Genomic DNA, 17,873 nt, shown 5'->3' with positions numbered 1-17,873 from the left:
TTACGCATGCTTGCTGGAAGTCCAAGCCTCTCGCACACAAAATCTCCTTTACCCCCTCCCTCCAACCTTTCCTAGGCCAACCTCTCCCCTGCCTTCTCTCTACTACAGATTTATACACTCGAAGTCATTCTATTTTGTTCCATCCTCTCTACATGTCCGAACCACCTCAACAACCCCTCCTCAACCCTCTGAATAATAGTTTTGGTAATCCCGCACCTCCTCCAAACTTCCAAACCACAAATTCCCTGCATTATATTCACACCACACATGCCCTCAGACATGACATCTCCACTGCCTTCAGCCTTCTCCTTGTTGCAGCATTCACCACCCATGCTTCACACCCATATAAAAGCATTGGTATAACTGTACTCTCATACATTCCCTTCTTTGCTTCCATGGACAAAGTTCTTGACTCCACAGACTCTTCAATGCACCACACCCTTTTTCCCTCATCATTTCTATGATTTACCTCATCTTTCATAGACCCATTTGCTGACACATCCACTTCTAAATATCTGAATACATTCACCTCCTCCATACTCTCTCCCTCCAAATTTTTTTGGTTATCCTCATCACCTTACTTTTTCTTATATTCACTGTCAATTTTCTTCTTTTACATACCCTACCAAACTCATCAACTAACCTCTGCAACTTCTCTTCAGAATCTTCCAAAAGCACAGTGTCATCAGCAAAGAGCAACTGTGACAACTCCCACTTAGTGTTAGATTCTTTATGTTTTAAAGCAGTGCTGTGTGGCCCTTGTGGTTTAGTGCTTCTTTTTTTATTATAATAATAATAATAATTATCTTTTAAAAGGTATAATAAAATATGACCAGGAATGATTTGTCATGGTTTACACCATCCCAATAATTTAACCCTTTCAGGGTCCGTCCCGTAGATCTACGGCTTTATGGTGAGTGTCCAAACCGTAGATCTACGCCATGAGCTCAGCTCACTCTGATAAACTGTGAGTGGTACATTTGGGCCTAGATATGAGAGAATACATCTATGTGGTATGTGTGCACCACATAAAACAGATCCTGCAGCACACTGTGTATAATGAGAGAAAAAAACTGAAATCATGATTTTTTGATTAAAACAGCAACTTTGCAGTGTTTTTTCGTATGTTTTTTATAGTTGTATTTGCGATTTCTTGGTCTCATTTGATAGAATGGAAGACATATTACAGAAATAGAGATGATTTTGATTGGTTTTAGCACTGGAAATGGCTTGAAACTGAGTTCAAAGTAGCGGAAATGTTAAATTTTTGCCGATATTCAATTGTAAACAAACGACCTCACACGTCTAATACACGTCAGCTGGTGGGTCTAATATACATTCACAAATATGGTGATGATATTTATACAATTATTACAGTATTGCATAGCAGTAAATCTTCTATTTTTTGGTGTGAATAAAAATTCATTATGTGAATAAAAAATCAAAATGGAATTTATTTGTAAAGCCTCAAAACATGACTAATGAACAGAGGAAATGTTAGTTTAGTGCCAGGAATGCCTACATTGTTTATTCTGGACCCTATTTTGAAATTGGAATATTTTGAACTTTGTGTTAAATTGGCCAAATTAACAATTTCCGATCACTTTATTTTGTAGTTGAAACAGTTGACTTGGCGATTTCTTGTGCTCAATCGATAGAATAGAAGTAATACTAGTGAAATAGCTAAGAATTTGGTTGATTGGAATAATGTAATTGGCCTAAAATGGGAGTCAAAGTCGGCAAAATCGCCGATTCGTAAATATCGCTGACACATCAAAATTCGCGAGAGCATAATTTCGTCAATTTTCCACCAAATTTCGTACTTTTTGTTTTATTACCTTCACAAAAAGATTCTCTACGATTTCATAAGAAAAAATAACAAATTTTTTTTTTGAAAATTCTTGGACACTGGTGCGTGACTCCAGATTTGGGCCTTGGACCCTGAAAGGGTTAAACATACAGTGGACCCTCGGGTAACGACAATAATCTGTTCCAGAGAGCCTGTCTTTAACCAATTTTTTCGTTATCCAAATTAATTTTCCTCATAAGAAATAATGGAAATCCAATTAATCCATTCCAGACACCCAAAAGCATTAAACGAAATAATTTGTTTACATGAAATATACATTTCCCTACACAGAAAACAATGACGTATGCAGAATAAACAATACTGAAATGACACTTTTATTGAAGACGTATTGATGAGTGATGAGATGGGAGGAGGGCAGAGGATGGAGGAGTTTACAATTGTTTGGAAGGGGAATCCCCTTCTGTAAAGACTTCAGGTAACAAGTCCTTTTCTGGGGTTACCTCCTTTGGTTTTTAATGCCACTAGGACCAGCCTGAGAGTCACTTTACCCCTGTCGCACCAAAAATCTGTCCAGAGAGCTCTATTTCTGGCATCTCTTTAAGATTTCCTTAAAATGGGACACAACATTGTCATTGTAGATGTTGCCAGCATGGCCTGCAACAGCTGTGTCAGGGTGATGTTCATCCATAAATGTTTTTGCATAAGAAAGCAGGAATACTGCAGCAGGCTGGTGGCCCATACTAGGGAGGTCCTTCACAAACCATCCCACTAACAGAATCGTATTTGCCCAACCCAATTTTCAATGCTTCCCAAACAATAAGCATTTGATAATTCTATTCACTCATGCGCAAGTCCTAATCAGATCAAATCGTGTGTGTGGGGAAGCACCCTGGCTGGTATGTGGGGAAGTACCCTGGCTGGTGTGTGGGGAAGTACCCTGGCTGGTATGTGGGGAAGTACCTTGGCTGGTATGTGGGGAAGTTCCCTGGCTGGTATGTGGGGAAGTACCTTGGCTGGTATGTGGGGAAGTACCCTGGTTGGTCTGGGGAAGTACCCTGGTTGGTATGTGGGGAAGTTCCCTGGCTGGTATGTGGGGAAGTACCTTGGCTGGTATGTGGGGAAGTACCCTGGCTGGTATGTGGGGAAGTTCCCTGGCTGGTATGTGGGGAAGTTCCCTGGCTGGTGTGTGGGAAGTACCCTCACTGGTGTACATAAGAAAGCAGGAACACTGCAGCAGACCTGTTGGCCCATATTACCACCCTCTACCATCATCACTACCACTTTCGTATCTTTCTACAACCTTTTTCTTGAATTCTGTAGTGTTTCTCACCCTATTTACCACAGGGCTGGCACTAGAAGCTTTCTTTGGGCCCATGGTGGCTTATTTAGCAGTTACAAGCACTAAAAATAATGAAATAATACAAAATGTATCACATGTACGCATGGAATCATCCTCACTGGCTTGTAAACAATGGCACACTGGCTATACATGGAGTGTCCAGGTGCTCACTCCGTGCAGACATGTTCGGAACGAATGTCCTTAACCGAGTTCTTTTTCGGTAACCAAGCCAATATTTTGGCGCAAAAACGTATCGCTATCCGATTTTTTCGTTATCCAATAACATTGTTACCTGAGGGTCCACTGTATCTAGCAAAAACCCATAAAACAAGCCAGGGGGGGGTGTAGGGGAGACCTTACCAGTCCTCAGGAATATTGCAAAAAATCAGATATTTCCACTACGTTGAGGCCAATTTCAAGCTACTTCCAGTCATGGAACCAATTAAAATTATCTCTGTCCTCTATTTTTTTGAATGATACCAAGAAACAGCCAATAAAACCATAAAAACCATCCTATAAAACACTTCAGATATGCTTTTTAAACCAAACACAAGGTCAGATTTTTGCTTTTCCCATCATGTGCTGCATGAGGCAGGATTGTTTTTATACTGTGCACACCATCCTTGCAGATCAATTCTCTCATAGCTTGGCCAAAATTTACTGCTCATAGCTTATCTGAGTGAGCTAAGCTCATGACATAGATCTCCGTGATGGACCCTGATGTCAGTGACAAAGTTCTATTTACTGGACAGTCAGAGGGTTAATATTGCTCCAAGTGTCCACCACTGAGAGGGTTAATGAGGCTGGGTTAAGAAGTATAATTCTCTGTACTGCCCACGTATAAACCACGAGTTTAGCTTTGCTAACGTATCTACAGATAGCAGGACCAAGAGCTAGAGTATATCTCAGCAAACTCAAATAAGTATAGTGGAACTTCGGTTTTCGTATGCCCTAGTTTTCGTACAATTCAATTTTCGACAACTTTTTTCATCAAAATTTTGTCCCAGTTTTCATACATCCGCTCAATTTTCGTACAGTTGAAAATGGTCCAAACCAAACTTGTCTGCCTGCTCACGTGGCTCGGCCACTCATTTCCTGGAATCAAGCGCCCACACAAAGCATCCTATGCGTTTGTGACTCAGTCTGCCTTGGTGTATCGTTGAGTGAGCATCACCACCAGCGTTCATCCAAAACATTTCATAATAATCCATTGTTTTTAATGCTTGTTGTGGAAGAGTTGGTGGATGACCACAGGGAAGAGGTAACCACTGAAGAGCTGCAAGACATTCAACTGGAACAGCAACAGACCGCAGCTGAGAAAATTGCTTCAGAGGAAGAGGAAGAGAGAGGAGAGAATGTGCCTTCTTCAGTGATTAAGGATATGTGTGCAAAGTGGAATGAGTTGCAGAATTTTGTGGAGAAATATCACCCTAGCAAAACTGTTGCAAGCTGTGTCTGCAACATGTTCAATGACAATGCCTTGTCCCATTTTAGGAAATTCTTAAAGAGATGCCAGAAACAGACCTTTCTGGACAGATTTTTTGTGTAACAGGGGTCCAGTGACTCTCAAGCTGGTCCTGGTGCCAGTAAAAAACAAAGAAGGGAAGTAACCCTGGATAGGGCCTTGATACCTGAATTCCTTATGGACAGGGATTCCCCTTCCAAACAATAACCTCTCCTCCTCCCTCTCCCCTCCTTGCTGTCTTCCATACGCCAACAAGAGTCTTCAATAAAGGTAAAAGTGATGTTAAGTGTTCATTTATCCATTTTATTAGTTATATATATTTTGCACTGTTTTCTGTATGTAAAACTATAGTTATTCTGTATAAAATGTACTTTTTGTTAATATTTTTGGGTGTCTGGAACGGATTAATTGGATTTACATTTTTTCTTATGGGAAATGTTATTTCAGTTTTTGTACGATTCGGTTTTCGTCAGTTTTTTGAACGGATTAATCACGAAAACAGAGGTTCCACTATAGTTAATTGCTAATGAGGGTAATATAGAATTAGTATTATGGAAATAGTCATACAGTATTGGTGCTAGTATTTGTTACACTACAGTATTTTACCAATAATAGTTACGTGTACTGGTATATAAGTAAACAATACCCAAGCTAAAACTTTAAAAATGTTTTTTCTTTACAGGTATCCGCAGAAAAGTGAACTTACTGAATCACATGAACCTGTGCGAGCAGCAGCAGGTAATCTGGACGATGTCCTTCATAATTTTTCTTAATACTAGGTCACTTTTGTTTTACATGGCTATAGTAAGATGTATTTATGCACACACACACACACACACACACATACACACACACACACACACACACACACACACACACACACACACACACACACACACACACACACACACACACACACACACACACACACACACACACACACACACAGTAAAACAAGAGAGACAGGGGTGGGTAGACTGCATTTTCTTGGACTGTAAGATGGCATTTGACACAGTTCCACACAAGACATTAGTGCAGAAGCTGGAGGACCAAGCAGGGATAACAGGGAAGGTACTACAATGGATCAGGGAATACCTGTCAGGAAGACAACAGGGAGTCATGGTACATGGCGAGGTGTCAGAGTGGATGCCGGTAATGAGCGGGGTGCCACAGGGATCAGTCCTAGGACCAGTGCTGTTTCTGGTATTTGTGAATGACACGACGGAAGGAATGGACTCCGAAATGTCCCTGTTTGCAGATGATGTGAAGTTGATGAGAAGAATTCAATCGGATGAAGACCAGGCAGAACTACAGAGGGATCTGGACAGACTGCAGGCCTGGTCCAGAAACTAGCTCCTGGAGTTCAACCCCACCAAGTTCAAAGTCATGCAGATTGGGGAAGGGCAAAGAAGACCACAGACGGAGTACAGTCTAGGGGGCCAGAGCCTACAAACCTCACTCAAGGAAAAGGATCTTGGTGTGAGTATAACACCGGGCACATCTTCTGAGGCGCACATCAACCAAATAACTGTCACAGCATACGGGCACCTGGCAAACCTAAGAACAGCATTCCGACATCTAAATAAGGAGTCATTCAGGACCCTGTACACTGTGTACATTAGGCCCATATTGGAGTATGCAGTGCCAGTTTGGAACCCTCACCTAGCCAAGCATGTAAAGAAACTAGAGAAAGTGCAAGGGTTTGCAACAAGACTAGTCCCGGAGCTAAGGGGTATGTCCTACGAGGAGAGGTTAAGGGAAATCGACCTGATGACACTGGAAGACAGGAGAGTTATGGGATATGATAGCGAGATATAAAATACTGAGGTATAGACAAGGTGGACAAAGACAGGATGTTCCAGAGATGGGCCACAGAAACAAGAGGTCACAATTGGAAGTTGAAGACTCAGATGAGTCAGAGGGATGTTAGGAAGTATTTCTTCAGTCATAGAGTTGTCAAGCAGTGGAACAGTCTAGAAAGTGATGTAGTGGAGGCAGGAACCACACATAGTTTTAAGACGAGGTTTGATGAAGCTCATGGAGCAGGGAGAGAGAGGAACCAGTAGCAATCATAGAAAAGGCAGGGCCAGGAGCTATGACTCGACCCCTGCAACAACAAATAGGTGAGCACACACACATTATACAGCAATAACATGTTTGGAGATAATGCATTACAATATTGAAAAAAATAATCTACAAAGAATGACTAAAGGCATTGGAAATCCCCATGTTGGAAGATAAGAGGAAACATGATACATATAGCAAGACTGATTTACAAACATAGTTGAGGCCTTTTATGAATTGCAGTTAAATGCACACACACAGTTATGTAGTGTCTGTTCCTAAAGAAATACCTAAGTAAAGCAGAAAATGTCCAGAGGTGTGAAATAAATTTGATTCCTTTAACTGATGTATAAAATTTGACCTATTGAGGATAACAAAACCTTAAAACTGCCTATACACATGTATTACAAGTAGAGGAGGGGAGACACAATAAACACATAAAGCTTAATAAAAACATTAAAAAACAGTCACTGGAGTAAGAGATATATAGAGGAGGAGGTGTTAAATAGAGCCAGTGAAAAGCAGGGGCACCATGTGCACAATAAGAGAACACTGTGTTAATATCCATGGTCCAAAACTGCCATCAGCAGACACAAGAAACATTGCCTGAACAAATGTAGAAGTTTTCAAAATGAAACTGAATTATTACTTCTTCCAAGTGCTAGATCAACCAGACTATGATTGCTGTGTGAAAGTGAACATCTGGCTTGTTTCGTTGGGATTTTTTTTTTTTTAGGGCCTTTCCCAGGATGCATTCCACAACAGTCGACAAGCTCTCATGCCTCTATTTACGGATAACTAATGGGCAGGAGGTGTTAGGAGATTTTCTCATAAAATGAAAATTTCCTTGCAAAACTTACAATGTGTGGTTTTCATATTATAAAATATTAATTACAAAGAAGGCCTCTAGCATGCCTGGGCATTTCAGGCAGACTAATCCTAATTCTTACTCTCTATTAACACAGATTATGGAGCAGTACATTTTAATATACCTTATTGCATACTAGGTAACTGAAGTGATTAAATACGTAGATTTATAATAATGAGGTAGTACAAAACATAACAATATTACAATTAGGAATTTTAGTAGTAGGAATGGTTAAGTCTTGGCCTGCACAAGTTTATCCTTGCCTAGGATTCAACCCAAGTCAGTTGTCAGCCAAACACCCTACCACTGTACTTCTTGATACCTAAGTAATCCCACACATGTGCATATTATTTCTTATAGTGCTCAAAGAGCAAATAGTTCAGTTTGAAAGATTTACCTAACTTGTGAAATTCCATGCATGTACACTGGAACAAGACAAGTTTTTATATAATTTAACCCTGTCAGGGTCCAGAGGCCAAATTTCAAAGTGTGTGCCAGAGTCCAAGAATTTTCAAAAAAATTTTCATTATTTTTTCTTATGAAATGGTAGAGAATCTTTTTCTGAAGGTAATAAAACCAAAAAGTACGAAATTTGATGGAAAATTGACGAAATTATGTTCTTGCAAATTTTGATGTGTCAGCGATATTTCGCATCGGCAGTTTTGCCAATTTTGACTCCCATTTTAGGCCAATTACATTATTCTAGTCAACCAAATTCTTAGCTATTTCGCTAGTATTACTTCCATTCTATCAAATGAGCACAAGAAATTGCCCAGTCAGCTATTTTAACTACAAAATAAAGTGATTGGAAATTGGTAATTTGGCCAATTTAATGCAAAGTTCAAAATATTCCAGTTTCAAAATAGGGTCCAGAATAAACAGTGCAGGCATTCTTGGCACTAAACTAACATTTCCTCTGTTCATTAGTTACTTTTTCAGGCTTTATAAATGAATTCCATTTTGATTTTTTATTCACATAATGAATTTTTATTCAAGCCAAAAAATGGAAGATTTACTGTTATGCAATATTGAAATAATTGTATAAATAATATCACCACATTTGTTAACATATATTAGACCCACCAGCTGGTGCGTATTAGACGTGTGAGATCATTTGTTTACTGTTGAACAATGGCAAAATTTTAACATTTCTGCTACTTTGAGCTCAGTTTCAAACATTTCTGCTACTTTGAGCTCAGTTTCAAGCCATTTCCAGTAAAAAAAAATAATCAAAATCATTTCTATTTCTGTAATATATCTTCTATTCTATGAAATGAGACCAAGAAATTGCAAATACAACTATAAAAACATACGGAAAAACACTGCAAAGTCGCTGTTTTAATCGAAAATTGTGGTCTCGGTTTTTTTCACATTATGCACTGTGTGCTGCAGGATTTCTTTTATGTGGTGCACACTTACCACATAGATGTATTCTCTCATATCTAGGCCCAAATTTACCGCTCAGAGCTTATCTGAGTGAGCTGAGCTCATGGCATAGAACTATGGTTTGGACCCTCAGCTCAAAGCCATAGAACTACAGCATGAACTGTGAAAGGGTTAATTGCATTGGATATTCAGGATCACCTGACCCTGTTTAACCACTTTAGTTTTTACAGAGGTATGAAATCTGATAGAATGGTGTAACTCAAATATGAGAACTGAAACCAGCAACAAGAGAATAAGCTGTGATTGAAAATTGTCCTAACCAAAAATTCAGTATCATTCAGCAGTTCTGTAAAGCTTCTTTCCTAAAGGAGTTTGCAGTATACAAGTAGAGGGAGCAAGGAAATACTGTACCCCATTTGTTTTTATATGTGGGACAACTAGTGTTAGCGAATACAAATAGATTTGATGAAAATACAGAAATGTTGCTGGATTCGGGAGACCTTTGGTAACAAGATCTTGTATTTAAAAGCAGCATAACATAGTGTAAAAATACTATATACAGTACAGTGAAACCACACCTGTGATTTTAAAAAGCAAAAGGTTAAAGATGCATGAAAAAGTATAGTAAAAGTCAATAAAAGTCGAAAGAAAACAAAAATTTATCTAGGCGTGTTCCGTGGAAGTATTTTGATCAACTGTGTTGAAGCTATGTAGTGCTTGTAAAGTGCAGTACTAAATTTAAATCATGGTCAGCAAATTATAGTACTGTACAGTATTACATACAGTAAACCCTCCACTTTTATTTATTTATTTATTTAATAATTTGAACATACATACAGAGGTACAAAAAAATACAGGTAAAAGCAGCATGCCAAAGCAACTTGTATGCATAGCATTACGGGCAGGCTTAAAATTAACTTAAGATTAACTAAGCAATGATGTAATCAGTGATAAAACATTATTGTAAACAGATAACAATAAAGCACAAATGAGTATTACAAAGACAGGTCATATGGTTGCATGCACTGCTGTACATTCAGTAGAATGGAGTATTCTGTTAGGTAGCGTATTTAAAAAATAACAAAGTTAGATTGGGTCTTAGGTTTAACATTTATGTGATATAATTGTGAGAAACATTTAAGATATACAATTTACAAGGTTCAGTTATTCAGTATTTATTTGGTTTTGGGTGAGTAAGTGATCTTTGAGAAGAGACTTGAATTTATAAACAGGTAGTGTTTCTTTTATATTTACAGGTAATGAATTCCAGATTTTAGGGCCTTTTATGTGCATTGAGTTTTTGCATAACATGAGATGGACACGAGGAACATCAAAGAGTGATCTGTGCCTTGTGTTATGGTCATGTGTTCTGTTGAGGTTGGCAAGGAGATGTTTGAGGGGAGGGTTAATATCAGAGTTAAGTGTTCTATGTATGTAATAGGTGCAGTAATAAGTATGGATGTTTTGTATGGTGAGTAGGTTTAGTGTATTGAATATTGGTGGAGTGTGCTGCCTGTAGTGAGAATTTGTTATTCTAACTGCAGCCTTTTGTTGGGTAATTAGTGGTCTGAGATGATTAATTGTTGTTGAGCCCCATGCACAAATTCCATAGGTGAGATAGGGGTAAATAAGAGAGTGATATAGGGCCAGGAGGGCTGACTGTGGAACATAGTACCGTATCTTCGATAGTATGCCTACGGTCTTGGAAATTTTCTTAGAAATTTGTTGTATATGTGTATGAAATTTGAGTCTATTATCAAGGTGGATTCCTAAGAATTTTCCCTCTGTTAGCTTTGTGATAGGTGATCCGTTTATCATTATGTTAAGAGGGACATCTGTAGCTCTGTTACCAAACTGAATGAAGTAGGTTTTGTCAATGTTTAGTGTAAGTTTGTTAGTCCTCATCCAGGTAGATATTTTCTGTAATTCGGTATTTACAGTATTGGCTAGCATGACTGGGCTCGGGTGAGAGAAGACGTATGTAGTGTCATCTGCAAATAGTGTGGGTTTGAGTAATTGCGAAGCATTTGGTAGATCATTTATGTATAGGAGAAAGAGAAGAGGGCCAAGGACACTTCCCTGTGGGACACCAACTGTAATTGGTTGTGCGGAAGAGTTTGCCCCATTTGTGTACACATATTGGCTTCTGTTGCTGAGGTATGACTTGAGGTAGTTGAGGGAGTGCCCTCTTATACCATAGTGTGACAATTTTATGTGGAGCAAGTCATGGTCAACTTTATCAAAAGCTTTACGTAAGTCAATGAAGATCCCCAGTGGGACTTCTTTTTTCTCTATTGCAGTGTATATATGTTCTAACATGTGTATAATAGCATCATTAGTATTTTTATTAGGCCTGAATCCAAATTGGCAGGGGTTGAGTATGTTTTGGGAGATGAGGTAGGAGTAGATTTGTTTATGAATTAATTTTTCAAAGATTTTTGAGAGAGGGTGTAAGTTGGATATTGGCCTATAGTTATTTAACTCTGTTTGGTCTCCTCCTTTATGGATCGGGGTGACCCTTGCTATTTTGAGAACTGTAGGGAAGGTAGAGGATTCAATGGATTTGTTAAAGAGTGTTGCAATGATTGGTGATAGCACTTGTGACACTTTTTTGTATATAAAGGGTGGTAAGGTATTTAAATCTCCTGCCTTGTTTTTTAGTGTGTTGATAATAAGGGAGACTTCGTATGGGTTAGTCGGAGCTAGGAACAGTGTGTTCGGGTAGTTGCCAGTGAGGTAGTCATTTGGTGGGGTATCTGAGCTTGGGATTTTATTGGCAAGGTTTTGTTATTATTAATGGACTTTGTAAAATAGAACAAAATCTGCTGGGTTGATAGCTTTGGAAATGATGGACAAAGTGCTTTAGTCACATGATTATTCATTCTTGTTACAATCACAGCAAAATAGTCTTTTCTTTACCCAATATATCTACCATTACTGGTCATCTGGTTCCCCCCCCAATTAGTCTGTTAAATAGAGGGTTTACTGTACATAGTGTATGGGAAAACAAAATTACTTACAGGTGTTTTGGTCTATATTAAGGCTATCATTTAGCGAATTCTACTACAATAATGCATTTTATGTGTTAAACATTATCATACCTTCTATTTTGTTTTAACGAGCTAGACACAAGGAGGGACATGCATAGCCACTTCCTCAAAATTTAAATTCAAATTGTTTATTTCTTTGTAAAGTTTACTAGTATGCCTGAGCATTTTGGGCAGACTAATACACTACAGGTCCGCCATCACAAATCCGGCAATCAGTTATTCGGTTCCTTCAGTTATTCGGCACTAATTTTGGCTAGCATAATTTCAAATTTCCAGGGTCGCCACACCAACCTGCTGGTACTGTTTGGTGGCGCTACTTGCTGCATAAGTCATTCCAATTTCTTTTTCTCCATTTATTGTTTTAACCTGCTTACTTTTAGCCCTAGCCATGGTTCCAATGAATAAAAGAAATGCTTCTCATTATGTAAAGCACCTACACAGTACATTATCCATTAACGATAAGGTGGCTTTGAAGCCACTGTCGGCTGCCATGAGCTCAGTCTCATGAAGCAGGAGAATATGCTTTATTATTACGCTAATATCAACACTACAGCTTATTTGCCTATCACAATTGATCTAATATCACATAAGAAACAATATAAATAACATAAAACATGTTAAATACTCCAGAATGAATAATATTTGGCATAACACCGAGCAGTTCGACAGAGTTATGAAGAGGATATGGTAAACAAATACCATTCTCCTATCCTTGTCTTGGGGGCTTATATTAGAGAAAACGGAGTATAGCACAGGGCTAACTGTGATATACACTCGTACTGCACCATAAACATGAAACAAAAAAGTTATTTTCTCTCAATAGATTATCACACATAGCAGCATATGTGTAGAGAACCTAGGATAACCCCAAAGAAGTCAACGTGGCTTATTTTTAGTACCTGGCTTGGGTTAACCATATATGATGTTTGGTAAATAGAAACATTAGTAACATTTATGAAGGGGTTCAGGGAAACCGGCAGGCCGGACTTGAGTCCTGGAGATGGGAAGTACAGTGCCTGCACTCTGAAGGAGGGGTGTTAATGTTGCAGTTTAAAAACTGTAGTGTAAAGCACCCTTCTGGCAAGACAGTGATGGAGTGAATGATGGTGAAAGTTTTTCTTTTTCGGGCCACCCTGCCTTGGTGGGAATCGGCCAGTGTGATAATAAAAAAAAATAAAAAAAGAAACATTAGGTGTGTTTCTTTACACCTGTTGTCTATGTTTACCCATCAGTAAATGGGTACCTGGGTGTTAGTCGACTAGTGTGGGTGTTATCCTGGGACACTGACCTAATTTTCTTGAAATACTCAGCATAACAAGTGCCTTTCTATACAGTAGTATGTCACTGATGTCAGCTAGGCCTGTATACCTTGTACATGTACGTGTAGTAAATAAAGATATTATTATTATTATTATTATTATTATTATTATTATTATTATATTATTTTCTCAGTTGTTTGTTGGGTTATCTTATTCAAACTTGGGCAATGTATGATGGAAAGGTACTTCTTCACGTACACCAAAAATGAAAGAAATCAGACCATAAATAGCGGAGTTCACTTCTCAGCCATTAGCAGCCGCTTAGCAGTATATTTTTGTATGGTTGTTATGGTTATATTCTCATTTGATAGGATGAAAGATATACAGTGGACCCCCGGTTAACGATTTTAATCTGTGCAAGAGGGCTCATCGTTATATGATGCGAATGAATTTTCCCCATAAGATAATGCCGTGCAAGACGCCCAAAAGTTCACATGAAATGTTAATTTTAATACGAAAAGTGCACAATTACATGACACTTACTTTTATTGAAGATCTGGTGATGATTGATGGGATGGGAGGAGGGGAGAGCATTATCTTCTTACTGCCCCTTCCACTTGAGGTAGCAAGTCCTTTTCTGGGGTTACTTCCCTTCTTCTTTTAATGCCACTAGGACCAGCTTGAGAGTCTACCTCTGTCGCACAACAAATCTGTCCATAGAGCGTACCTCCCGTTCCTTCAAGACTTTCCTAAAAATAACATTGTCATTGAAATAGTCACCAGCACGGCTTGCAACAGCTGTGTCAGGGTGATTTTCATCTATAAAGGTTTGCAGTTCAACCCACTGTGCACACATTTCCTTAATCTTTGAAGTAGGCACAATGGATTCCACTGGCATAGGCTTCTCAGGGTTAGCCCCAAACCCTTCAAAATCTTTCTTAATTTCCATACTAATTCTCACCCTTTTTACCACAGGGTTGGCACTAGAAGCTTTCTTGGGGCCCATGGTCAGCAGCACCGAAAACACTGTAATAATACGAAATATTCCGAGTGTATGCTTGGATGTTACCGCGGAGGCTGGCTGGTAAACAGTGGGACGGCCGGCACATGTGAGGGCACATTGGACGCGTCTCGGACGAAAATCGGTAAGCGGGTTTTTAATCGGTATGCGCGGCAAAAATTTTGCGATAAAAGTAATCGTTATGCGGAAAAATCGCTATGTGATGCCATCGTTATGCGGGGGTCCACTGTATTACAGAAATAGATATGAATCTGATTGCTTTCATGACGAAAAGTACCTTGAAATTGCGCTCACAGTAGCAAAAATGTTCTATTCTTTAGCGAAGCTCGAGTAAACAAATGACGTCACCGTCCAATACCTGTCCGCCTTCCAGTCTAAATTCCAGTATGGAGTCAAGAATGGATTGACATTATTTATACAATTATTAAAATAATGCACTAGTCTGCATAACAGTAAATCTTCCATTTTTTTGTGTGTGAATAAAAATTCCAAATGGTAAGCAAGAGTAATATAAGAGTGGCCTGTAGCCGTGACTAATGAACAGAGAAAATGTTATTTTAGTGCCAGGAATGTCTGCATTGTTTATTCTGGACCCTATTTTGAAATTGGCATCTGTTGAAATTTGTGTGAAATTGGCCAAATTGCCAGTTTCTGACCACTTTATTGGGTAGTTGAAATAAGTGAATGGGCAGTTTCTTGTACTCAGTTGACAGACTAGAGGTAAATAAGTTTATTCAGGTATACACAAATACAGTTACATAGATTATCATACATAGCAGTGTATGTATAGAGAACCTGGGATAACCCAGAAAAGTCAGACAAAGTGACTTATTTCCAGTACCTGGCTTGGGCTTGCCATATAAGATTTTTGGTAAATATTTTTTTTTTCTCGGTTGTTTGTTGGGCTATCTCATTGAAACTTGGGCAATGTATGATGGAAAGATGCTTCTTAACGTGCAACAAAAATAAAAAAGACAGACGATAAATAAGGGAGTTCACTTCTTGGCCATTAGCCGCCTCTTTGCAGTATATTTTCGTATTGTTTTATGGTTGTATTCTCATTTTTTTGGACTCATTTGATAGAATGGAAGATATATTACAGAAATAGACATGATTTTGATTGCTTTCATAACGAAAAGTACCTTGAAATTGAGCTCAAAGTAGCGGAAATGTTCGATTTTTGCCGATGTTCAATGAACTGTGCAAGTCGAAGTTGGTTAATTTTATTAAGTGTATTCTAACCTAACCACTCTGTAATTCGGCAAACTCAGTAATCCGGCACACTACAGGTCCCAATGATGCCGGATTTGCGATGGTGGACCTGTATTTAAAACTAGACATAGGTTATGGAGTGGTAAATTTTAATTAGTCTCTCCTCACTTAGTGATGTACTCGTTTGCCGATGACTCAGACTTATGACAGGCTCTGACCAGTATGCATACCAAAATAATTTATATTAGAGCTGATTTCCTCTTATTCTGGTTATTACAGTATACAGGACAATACTGTATAAACATTTAAAAATATACTAGAAATGTTATAAATGGTGCAGAGGTGACATTAAAACAATATCAAAGATGGCCGACACGAACCCATTACCATTATAGTATGCTCCTCATTTAGCTTCAGATTTGTTTACCGAGGTCTTAGGAACAGAACTCTGTCATTAAGTGAGGAGAGGCTGTATTCATTATTTTACATTATTACAATAGACAGGTAGCCAAAAATTTTATAATTAATAAGATTTATAGTAGAAAGGTAGCAAGAAAAACAAATAACAGTATTAAATTTAGTACAGTTTGCATTATTACAAGGAGAACAATTTTAAGCATGTCTTAATATTATTTTAGATTGAGCTAGCGGTCCTAATTTTTGGGGGATTTCTTGAGCAGTTTTAAACTGGCTGAATGATTTAGTATAGTGGAAGTAACATTAAGTTTGGAAGATGAGATGAATTTTAATTATAGCCCTAAAGTGATTGGCAGGCAGGGAACCCTTTGCAGATTTAAACAGTGGCCCTTTATGTGCATTGCATATTTTGCATAGGGTGAGATGAACATAAGGGATTTCGAAGAGAGTTTTGTGCCTTTGTGTTGTGCCTGTGAGTTCTGTTGTAGCTATCAAGAAGAAGCTCTTAGTAGTACCATATGTAAACTAATGGAATGTATTGTCAGCAGGAGACTAGTATGGTACAGGAAGGCCCCGCTTACGGAGTTTCACTTTACGGCGTTCCGCTAATACGGTCATTTCAAATTATGACCAAAACTCGCTATACGGCTCCCCCCACCTGACTTTCTAATACGGTCACCACGCCCCACCTTGTTTGTTTACATTCTTCGTGAGCTCAGTAAGCACTAAGTCTCTCCATTTTGTTTGGAAACTCCAAAATTTCAAATGTTTTTAAAAGTTATTTCATATTTTATATATACTCTGATAATTATACTTATGTATACCTGTACTTAAATAAACTTACATACTGTGCTGGCATGCAGGTACACATTAAAATCAGTAAGTGTGTCTTATGTCTCCAGACGTCATATTAGTAATGATAATAATAATCATTGAGTCTCATTTAAATGTCGTATATTACGTTAAATACACATTTTCATTAATCCATCTATGATATTTTTTCAAAATTATATAATAAACACGATACATAACATAAAAAGATGATAAATACACCCTACAATAGAATAAATAAACTTAAATATGAGATGTGGTAGCAGACGACTTGCACAAGTGACGCCATATTAGAAATGCTAATAATAATAATAATAATCACCAAGTCTCATTAAATGTTGTATATTACATTAATATACACATTTTCATTAATCCATCCATGATATTTTTTCAAAATTATATAATAAACACGATACATAACATAAAAAGATGATAAATACACCCTACAATAGAATAAATAAACATAAAAGAGGAGGCAGTTAGGGTAAGATATAAACAGCTATTGGAGGATAGATGGGCTAATGAGAGCATAGGCAATGGGGTCGAAGAGGTATGGGGTAGGTTTAAAAATGTAGTGTTAGTGTGTTCAGCAGAAGTTTGTGGTTACAGGAAAGTGGGTGCAGGAGGGAAGAGGAGCGATTGGTGGAATGATGATGTAAAGAGTAGTAAGGGAGAAAAAGTTAGCATATGAGAAGTTTTTACAAAGTAGAAGTGATGCAAGGAGGGAAGAGTATATGGAGAAAAAGAGAGAAGTTAAGAGAGTGGTGAAGCAATGTAAAAAGAGAGCAAATGAGAGAGTGGGTGAGATGTTATCAACAAATTTTGTTGAAAATAAGAAAAAGTTTTGGAGTGAGATTAACAAGTTAAGAAAGCCTAGAGAACAAATGGATTTGTCAGTTAAAAATAGGAGAGGAGAGTTATTAAATGGAGAGTTAGAGGTATTGGGAAGATGGAAGGAATATTTTGAGGAATTGTTAAATGTTGATGAAGATAGGGAAGCTGTGATTTCGTGTATAGGGCAAGGAGGAATAACATCTTGTAGGAGTGAGGAAGAGCCAGTTGTGAGTGTGGGGGAAGTTCGTGAGGCAGTAGGTAAAATGAAAGGGGGTAAGGCAGCCGGGATTGATGGGATAAAGATAGAAATGTTAAAA

General features: G+C 38.2%; 1 protein-coding gene across 1 annotated transcript in view; it reads left to right on the top strand.

Annotated features, from left to right (window-relative positions):
- Nucleotides 1-5,273: 5,273 nt before the first annotated feature.
- LOC128688891 (zinc finger protein 665) overlaps nt 5,274-17,873 on the top strand; it is a 56,551-nt gene continuing 43,951 nt past the window's right edge. The window contains exon 1 of the mRNA XM_070085653.1: nt 5,274-5,352. The gene's annotated coding sequence lies outside the window, so the exon portion shown is untranslated. The remainder of the gene's footprint in view (nt 5,353-17,873) is intronic.

Source organism: Cherax quadricarinatus, chromosome 16 (genome assembly GCF_038502225.1).
Source record: "Cherax quadricarinatus isolate ZL_2023a chromosome 16, ASM3850222v1, whole genome shotgun sequence".
Lineage (NCBI taxonomy): Eukaryota > Metazoa > Arthropoda > Malacostraca > Decapoda > Parastacidae > Cherax > Cherax quadricarinatus.
This window is presented reverse-complemented; position numbering and strand designations above follow the sequence as displayed.